Source organism: Anolis carolinensis, chromosome 1 (genome assembly GCF_035594765.1).
Source record: "Anolis carolinensis isolate JA03-04 chromosome 1, rAnoCar3.1.pri, whole genome shotgun sequence".
NCBI lineage: Eukaryota > Metazoa > Chordata > Lepidosauria > Squamata > Dactyloidae > Anolis > Anolis carolinensis.
The window spans coordinates 75,193,833-75,203,602 of record NC_085841.1 but is presented as its reverse complement, the minus strand read 5'-3'; positions in this window follow the sequence as shown (position 1 = coordinate 75,203,602).

Here is a 9,770-nt window from a genome sequence, read left to right as displayed (position 1 = left end):
TGGTTTTCTTAGCCTACTTTGGTGTCATCTGCCAATTTGAGAAGCATGTGGTGGACTCCCAACTCCAGGGATTTCTGGATGAAATTGATAATCTAGATCATTTCAGTTTGGTTTTAGGCCTGGCTATGGAAAAAAGACAGCTTTGGTCACCTTGATGACCTACAAAGAGAGCTAGATGGGGTATGTGTCCAGTATTGGTTTACTGGATCTCTCTGCAGCTTTCGATGCTATTGACCATGGTATCCTTCTGGGTCATCTTGCTGGGATGGGACTGGGTGACACTGTCTTACATTAGATCTGGTCCTTCCTGGAGGGCCATACCCAGAAGGTGGTGCTGGGGGGCTCCTGTTTGAACCCCTGGCCATTGACCTGTGGGGTTCCTCAGACTTCCATTTTGTTCCCCATTTTGTTTAACATATACATGAAACCACTGGGAGAGGTCATTCAGAGTTTTGGAGAACAGTGCCATCTATATGCAGATGACACTCCACTCTATTACTCATATCCACCAAATGCCAAAGAAGCTGTCCTGATCCTAAACAAGTGCCTGTCATCAGTAAGGGGTTAGATGAGGGCAAACAAATTGAAACTTAATCCAGACAAGACAGAGATACTCCTGGTCAGTCAGAAGGTAGATCAGGGAAGAGGGATTCTGCCAGTGCTGGATGGGGTTACACTCCTCCTGAAGACATAGGTCTGCAGGTTGGGAGTCCTCCTGAACCTGGCCCTAAGCCTGGTCTGAGGAGGAGGAGGGGGACCCTTTGGTGGTGGGAACTTGTGCTCCTGAACTGGAGCCCCCCACTCCTGTAGAGTCTCAGGGAGAAAGTAGCTCTCCCCTGGATGATGGGAATTGCCTTACAGACAGATCTGCATTTAGTGAGAATGTTTCCTAGGAAACACTGTCAGAGGATTTATACTACAATGGTGTCATAAAATATTGTGGCCTATTTTAGTGAGAGAAAAAAAGGAGAGATCAGGGCATGAGTAACATTGAATCCATTGTACCCAACAATACACAGTAAACACATGGCTGTTGACTTTATTACCTCTTGAAGAATTTTGAAGGCATTCCATAACTTTATCCCTTAATTTAATGCTCCCTCTTGCAAATTATGAAGGGAAAATAATATTTTTCCAAATTATCCTTTATTAAAAACACAATATAGTCAAGAAGGCTGCAGACAGGACTGCCATTATTATCTGTTTTCTTTATAGAAAGGATCCTTCTGAGAGACATTATTTGCAATAATCTCATGTACGATTTTGCTGTCAAGAGAAGTAGAAAAAGATGAGATCACATTTGCAATAACTTAAATATAGTCTATCAAAAAGCATAAGCATGTTTCATAGCTTTATAGATATTTATATTAGATGAAGAAGCTTGGAAAGAGGGTTTCATGCACAGAGGACAGTCAGTATGGCATATATTACAAATGAATCTGATATCATTTGTATTTTCTTTTTTGTTTTGGATGTGATCTCTAAAGTTTAAAAGAATGCATTTGAAGACAAATATGTACATTTTAAATAATTCTCTGAATGTTTATATTCAAATCCCTCCCTTCTAAGGAGGGAGACAATTTATATAGATAGCATAATGAAAAGGGAGTGGCCTCAAATGACCATGCCTCAGAAATTCCCAAAGTTTTGTATAGGTCTAGAATCAACTATTTAATCTTTGGGAATTCGATATATTAACTGCAAATATTTGGATCACTAATTGACAACACTTATCAAAAAGCAGGAAGGAAGGAAGGAGTATAAAGTCATTTGACAAGTTTAAGAAATTGTTTCAAGGTATTTTTCCAGTGATAACAAAGTTTGAATTTGGGAAATCCCTTGCTTGTGGTAATGAATAATGAACAACTGAACTGTTATTTTCCCCTAACCAGTTTTATAGATGATTTTAAGAACTGTACAATTCTGCAGTGAAATCTGCAATTGTTTTAAATTAATTAACAACAATCTTGTACTAAATAGAGTCACAGTAAAGAGCACTTACATAGTATCCTGTCACAGATTTGAATAGAAACATTTTGATGGGTGCTGAGACTTTCAGCGAGGGAGAGGAAGCGGTTTGTGGACACAACATAGTTATTTTGAACTGATTTCAGATTATTTCAACCAAACCTAAGATTATTATATTCATAACATTATCTTCTGCTTTCCGTTTTGCAAAAGGAATTCACAGCCATCATCCTTTCAGATCAGGAGAGGAACTCTGCCAAGAATCTTGGGTGACTTATGATGCTATATCTACCCAAACCTCCACCCCCACCCCAAGAAAACCCCACAATTACTTTTTAATCGAGAAAAGGTCGATTTGTACATCCTTACAAAATATATTTTTGGGAGGTGACTCTGAATATAAGATGCTGGAGAAAATGAGTGAGTGGGTTCTGTTTTTGCCTGGCTGGTGGGCTTCCCATAGGCATTTGGCCAACTATTGTGGGAAAAGAATGCTGGATAAAATGGGTCTTTAATCTATTGCTGACCTAAGTAGGGTGGAGATGAACAAGAAGCAGCTAAATAACAGCCATTTGCCTGGCTTCAGGAAAACAGTCTCGAGCTCCTAGGCCTCTGAAGGACCATCAAGAATCTCTGTATTTTCCCCACAGGCATTACACTTTTTGAAACAATGAGTATGATCTAGCTTCTGTCTTCTATGGAGGGGATTCTACCTGAATCTGGGGGATGATCTTCCTGATACACATATGACAGATCCCTCCCCAAATGTGCAGCATTTTCAAGGGGTCATAGGTGTAAATATTGAGAGGAGAAAGGGTGGAAATCTACTTTCACTACCCTAGTTGTGACCACCATATTTTGTATCCAGCTCAGTGGACACAATCTCTCCTAATTCCCATCTTTCCACCCTCATTATAAAAAATCACTAGGCCTTCTCAGTGGTGGCTCCTCGGCTGTGGAACTCCCTCCCCAGCGACATCTGGCAGGCTCCATCCCTTCTGGGGTTCAGAAAGAAACTGAAGACCTGGCTATGCACTCAAGCATTTTAAGAATATGTTTTTACTGGCTTCGACTTGGTCTGGAATAAGGCTTTTGTACAAGGTCTGGTGGACGAATGGCATAAGCACTTTGCACTGTTTTAAACTTTGTATATAATAACTGTTTTAACTGTTTTAATGTTTTATTTTATTGTATTATGGTGTATTGGCATTAATTGCCAGTTTGTAAGCCACCCTGAGTCCCCTCAAGTGAGAAGGGCGGGGTAGAAATGATGGAAATAAATAAATATAATGCATGTGCTCCAAGCAGGGCTGTAGCCGGGGGAGGAGGGGTAGGGGTTCAACCCCTCCTCCCCAATTAACCAAATCACCATGAATGTTCACTGAAGTTTATCTGTCTTGGGTGCCCACTGAAGTTTATCAATAGAGCCTGATTTCTAAATTATTTTTTTTATGGAACTACTTTTCATGATTCAACCCCCACATGATTTTTTTTCTGGCTATGGCCCTGGGTTCAAGGGTCTATAGGTGAGCACCGTAGGAGATCTCTGTTTCAGAGAATGAAGGGCAGGGGGAGAAAACAGAAGATACAGATGACTGGATTTGCCACAGTCTGCCAAATACTTTTCCACGTGGCTTGGATCCTTTTGATTATCTGATTAGTTTTCCCTTGAAGAATAAGAGATATTACAGTGTGGTGATTTATGTGCTCTGAGAGGCCAGAGTTCAAAGCTCCACCTGGTCATGGAAAACCACTGACTGATCTTGGGCAAGTAACAGTTTTTTAGGTTCAGTCAATGGCAAATTCCCTCTGAATACATTTTCCCAAGAATAAATTTTCCCATGATAGGGGTGCCTTAGGATTACCTTAAGTTAAAAATAACTTGAAGCCACATCACAACAGCACTGAGCAGTCTTGAACTGGTTCTAGAAGCCCAAACCAATCAGGAAGATGTTGAGCCCAAGACTAAGACTATGTATGGAGCTTTCTTCTTTCACTTGTGTGATGTATTACTTATGGATATTACACAATCTATATTTCCATTTTGTATTTTCCCTAGCCATCTTTAACTTTTTTTAACCCTCCCCCAGAAGGATTAGAAGAATACTCCTTTATAAGGATGAAAAATGATTTACATTCCAGAATGATTTGCCTTTTTAATCCATATTGATAACAAACAAATGTAAAGTAACAATTGTTTATGTGTTGGATCATGTCTTTCTATAGAAGGAGGAGAAGAAGAGAAGGATGAGAAAAGATATATGATCTGTTCCAAAAATAATAATTATTTACTTTTCTATTGAATTTACATGTAATTTCAGTTTATCCCCTTAAAAATAGACCCCCTTGTGATTGCTGCCACTCCTCATAGCAGTAGAGGGAGTCTATAGATCCCTCACTTGAAATAATTGGTTATGTTTGGACCATGCCTTTCTAGAGGAGGAGGAGGGGGGAGAGGGGGGGGGGAGGAGAAGGAGGAGGAGGAGGAAAAATATATTTTGGACAGAGCTAGCATGAGGAACTGTTTTGTGTGTACAACTCTGGAGACCAGGTTTCAATTCCCTGCTTGGCCATTGAAATCCACTGGATGATCTTGAGTGAATCACACACTTTCTGCCCCACAAAACTCTGTGATAGGGTCATCATAGGTTGCCATGATCAGAAACAACTTGAAGACACACAACAACTAAAGCACATTACAGCGAAGTTAGTAATGCTATGTGATAAACATAACACAGAAATAGGAATCATATAGCCTCCCAGATGTTATGGGGCTGCAACTTCAGCAACATTAAACATAGACATTGGTGAAAAATGCTTGGAGTTGAAGTCCAACCACATCTGGAAGGCCACATGAATCTCATACTTTGTGAAGCAGATGGAGGATGGTTCATTTCTTCAATTGCCATGATGGAAGAAGTCGTCTACAAAGCCATGAAAATGTTATCTTCCTTACCTGTCAGGTTTGTCACTGGTTGGGATTTTCTCATGAATAATTATTTCCTCTAGGTTTCTCAGAAGATGTTAATAACAGCAGGAAAAGTGGGTAGAGTGGACATTCTTTGCCTCTCCAGTTTAGGGGAATAACATTAGGCCCCTTCTACGCTGTCATGTAAAATCCAGATTAACTGCTTTGAACTGGATTATATGGCAGTGTAGAAGGGGCCTCAGGTGCTCTGTACAGATTTGCAAAAGCAATATACAGGCAGTCCCCAGGTTACCAACATAAGACTTACAAATAACTCACAGCTAAGAACAGGGCTGAGACAATGGTTCTCAGCCTGTGGGTCTCCAGATATTTTGGCCTTCAATTTCCAGAATTCCTAACAGCTGCAAAACTGGCTGGGATTTCTGGGAGTTGTAGGCCAAAACACCTGGGGACCCACGGGCTGAAAACCACTGCAATAGGAAATCTACCCCTAGGAAGGTAAAGTCACTCCTGAAAGTGTAATCATGGGGAAAAGTTGTCTCCACTGAAGTTTTCACCAGTCCTTGTTTCCACAACAAGCCAATTCTTTGAACAGGGGCACAAACAGCAAAACAAACACCACAAGGGTGTTAACCCTTCCCTATACTATCCAAAGCATGCATGCATAGATAGATAGATAGATAGATAGATAGATAGATAGATAGATAGATAGATAGATAGATAGATAGATAGATCTGGAGTTACACTTTAAATATGTACCTGTTCCAACTGACGTACAAATTCTACTTAAGAACAAACCTACAGAACCTATCTTGTTTGTAACCTGGGAACAGTCTAGTGGGATACCAAAATCTGTGGATTTTCAAGTCTCATTAGGCATAATGGCATAGTTAAATGAGATCCATTTTATAAAATGACAAAATCAAATTGTGTTTTTTGGATTATTTTTTTTAAAAAACCCAACAGGAGATGCCTGAATCTGTGAATATGGAGGACTGACTGAAATTCTGAATGAAATCTGAACTTCCATGACAGTGAATGTATTTGGTCTACAAAAAAACAACAAAAAAGTAATTTAAATTTCACCACATTACTTTTCTATTTGGGCCACATAATCCAACAAGAAGCTCTTCTCATATATGCCATTTAAAAAGCACCAACAAAATATTAGTAATAAATTAAATTTTGAAAGCAAAAATCTTGTACCTGGCCATGAAGCTATTGGCTCACTCTAATGGTAAGCACAGAGGCGGTTCTACCACCAGGCAAACTAGGCATTTGCCTGTGGCGCCATGTTGTTGGGGGCACCATTGAGGCAACTCCTGTCTCCTGCTGCAGGAAGGAGCCGAGGTTGCTGCTTTGGGGAGCAGAGAAGCTCCCCAAAGCAAGATGGCACCGGCGGTGGGTAGGGCCTGGGCTTGAAAACATGGCGAAAAACCCAATGCCACATTCCCGGCCGCGGCCACTAGGGGAGCTCTTGCCAGAAGCAGGAACTTGCTTTTCCGGGCCGGTGATTGGCAGCTCCCAGAGCAAATCGGAGCCCTGCTTTTGGAGAGACCCAGCCAAGGAGTCCTGCCTCCTTGGGGCTTCAGCAGTCTGGCTGGTTTGGGGCAAGGTTTCCCAGGAAAAAATGAGGCCGGTGAGTTATGGGGGTGAAGAGGCCTTCACTTTTGGCCCCATTTATGAGAGAGGAGGGAAATGGTTAAATAAGTCCTAGTACCTTCATTTATAAGTAGATTTTCCCAAGGATTAAAGTTTTAACACCTGTATGCAACTATTTAGTTTAGCAGAGATATAGAATCTACACTTTCTAATGGATGTGCAAGGCAGAGATGGCAGTAATGAATGTCCAGCGCTTCTGGAAAATGTCAGTTTAAGAAAATCTGACATACATTGTCAGAAATAGTTGTACTGGTTCTGACTTCTGGGTCTTCCAACTCAGCCTCCTCCGCCTCCTCCTCTGTAGGAAGTCTAGGAAGCAAGGCAAGTGGGACTTCCTCCCTGGGGGCATCCTTGGTTGGGGGGGGTGTTAGTTGGCCCTGATTGCTTCCTGTCTGGATTTCCCGTTTTCAGAGTGTTGTTTATTTAGGCTTTTCCTTAATCCCTCCTTATTATCCAACATTTTCGCTTATCCAACACTTTTATTTTTTCAGTGATTGGTTTGGGGAGGGGGCGCCAAAATTTCTGTTCGCCTACACTTGAAATTTACCTTGGACCGGCTCTGGGTAAGGATGACTGTGGCACTGAAGCAAAATTATAGTTCTATTTCACTATGGCTTCAATAATGTTTGCTAATGCAGTTATGGGAGCCCCAGGAGTGCAGTGAGTTAAACCTCTGAGCTGCGAGCTACTGAACTCACTGACTGAAAGGTCAGCTGTTTGAATCCAGGGAGCAGGGTGAGTTCCTGCTGTTAACCCCAGCTTCTGCCAAAATAGCAGTTTGAAAACATGCAAATGTGAGTAGCTCAATAGGCACGGCTTCTGTGGGAAAGTAACAGCCCTCCATGCAGTCATGCCGGCCACATGACCTTATAGGTATCTATGGACAATACCAGCTTTCGGCTTAGGAATGGAGATGAGCACCAACCCCAAGAGTCAGACACGACTAGACTTAATGTCAAGAGGAAAGCTTTACATTTACCTTTAATGCGGTTATGAAGGAATATGGTTAAGTATTGATAAAGATGTGATGCAATACCTTTGTTGAAATTATTCCAATGGTAAGAGTGAAAGGAGTCCTTTATCTGTGATAAAAAGAATTTCCTAGGGAGATAGATAATACTGCTGACTTCATGATTTATATTTTAAGTTTTTATTGCCTTTTGATTTTATTTATGAACCACTTTGAGAAGGTTCACCCCAGCCCCCCCCCCCCTCAGTAAAATATTTAAATTTTCCTTTGAACATACTTTTTCTCAGATCGGAAGAAAAATAATTCAGATTTTTTTTGTATTTGAGATTTTTAAAAATATGCCATTATAAACGAAATAAAGAGGGGAAAGTGTTCTGGTAGAAATTAAGAAATAGTTTTGTTTAACCACTAGATGGTGAGGTTGGGCCACTTTAAGCCATGACATTCCCAAGTCATGGAAAGCAGAACACACCATGATTTGTTGAGACTGTAGGACTTTTGTGACTGTTATCAAATAAAAGTAAAATATGCCTAAAAACACCTCTGGTTATTCTTTAGCTGGGAAACCCTATGAAATTCGTAGAGTTGATATACGTTGACAGGCAACTTGAAGTCTTTAACTTTCACACACACAATGCTTCCAATCTATGCTATGAAACTGGTCCACATTTCAAAATTACTGCACTAAACAAATATTCTAAGGCACAGATTCTTTTGCAGAAACTCAAAATCAGGGCTATCTTCTCCAAAACCATTTATCATATTATTTTTATGGATAGGTTGGGAATTGTCAGTGGATTTCAGCTTCCATCTGTCACAGGCAATTCTGACTGATGAAAACCTTCATCACCACCATCAATATTTGGTGTGGGGGGGGGGGGGTTGATCCTCCATCTCTGAAATATGATGAAAGTTTAAAAGAGAGCACTCTGTTTTAAGCAAGGGAAATATGATATATAGCCCATGAATACCTCATGGTTCACAGTTTGTGTAGTCTTGCTATCTAGCTTTTTACATGTTTTACAGTTTTTTTTTTTTTTTTCGTGTCAGGAGCAACTGGAGTTGCTTCTGGAGTGAGAGAATTGGCCGTCTGCAAGGACGTTGCCCAGGGGACGCCCGGATGTTTTTGATGTTTTTACCATCCTTGTGGGAGGCTTCTCTCATGTCCCCGCATGGAGCTGGAGCTGATAGAGGGAGCTCATCCACACTCTCCCCAGGTGGGATTCGAACCTGGCAGCTTTCAGGTCAGCAACCCACTACACCATCTGGGGGCTCCATGTTTTACAGTGATTGTAAGAGACTCTGGAGACCACAATTTTATATTTCACCTTGTGATGAAAACACACTGGGTGGTTTTGGGCAAGTCATATTCTGTCAGTCTCAGAGGAAAGCAAAGGCCTTAAGTCAGAAACTCCTCCGAGACGGACCACAACAGTGCAAAGCCTACCAAAATTAACGAAAGGCATACTGATAGCTAAACTGACCTTCCTCACTAAATGATAACTGCTGTTCTTAGTTGGATGGAAATTTCATGTTTAGCTGATATATCAACCTGAGCCATTGACTACAGCTCCGAATCGCCTAGTCAATATAGCCCAGCATAAAATGGTGGCATAAGTGGTCTATATTGCTGAGATGATCTTATAAAATTCTAATTTCTTCATTGGGCTCCAAACATCCTGGTGAATTGTGCCCGCTGGTTGCCTGTCTGGTTCCGGGCTCAATTCAAGGTGCTGGTCATTACCTATAAAGCCCTACACAGCCTCAGTCCAGCCTATCTGGAGCACCGTGTCTCCCAGTACATCTGAGGGCATGAACTTAGATCAAGTGGGGAAACTTGAATTGCCATATGAGCTCCCACCAGAATGCATTTACGCATAACTACCCTGTTTCCCCTAAAATAAGACATCCCCAGAAAATAAGACCTAGTAGAGGTTTTGCTGAATTTCTAAATATAAGGCCTCCCCCGAAAGTAAGACCTAGCCAAGTTTGTGTTTGGAAGCAGGCCCAATGAACAGAACACCAGAGCATGCAGGATCGGTAAATGTATGTACCATAAAGTGTTGTACATGGAAATATTGGTAGTAACAAGAAATTCTTGATAGGATTCACAGTTTGTCTGGTTATGCTGGTTTGTGATGACAACTACTGTACAGTATATAATAAATGTTCATTTTTTGTTCAACAATAAATGTAAATTCTTCTTTATGGAAAAATAAGACATCCCCTGAAAATAAGACC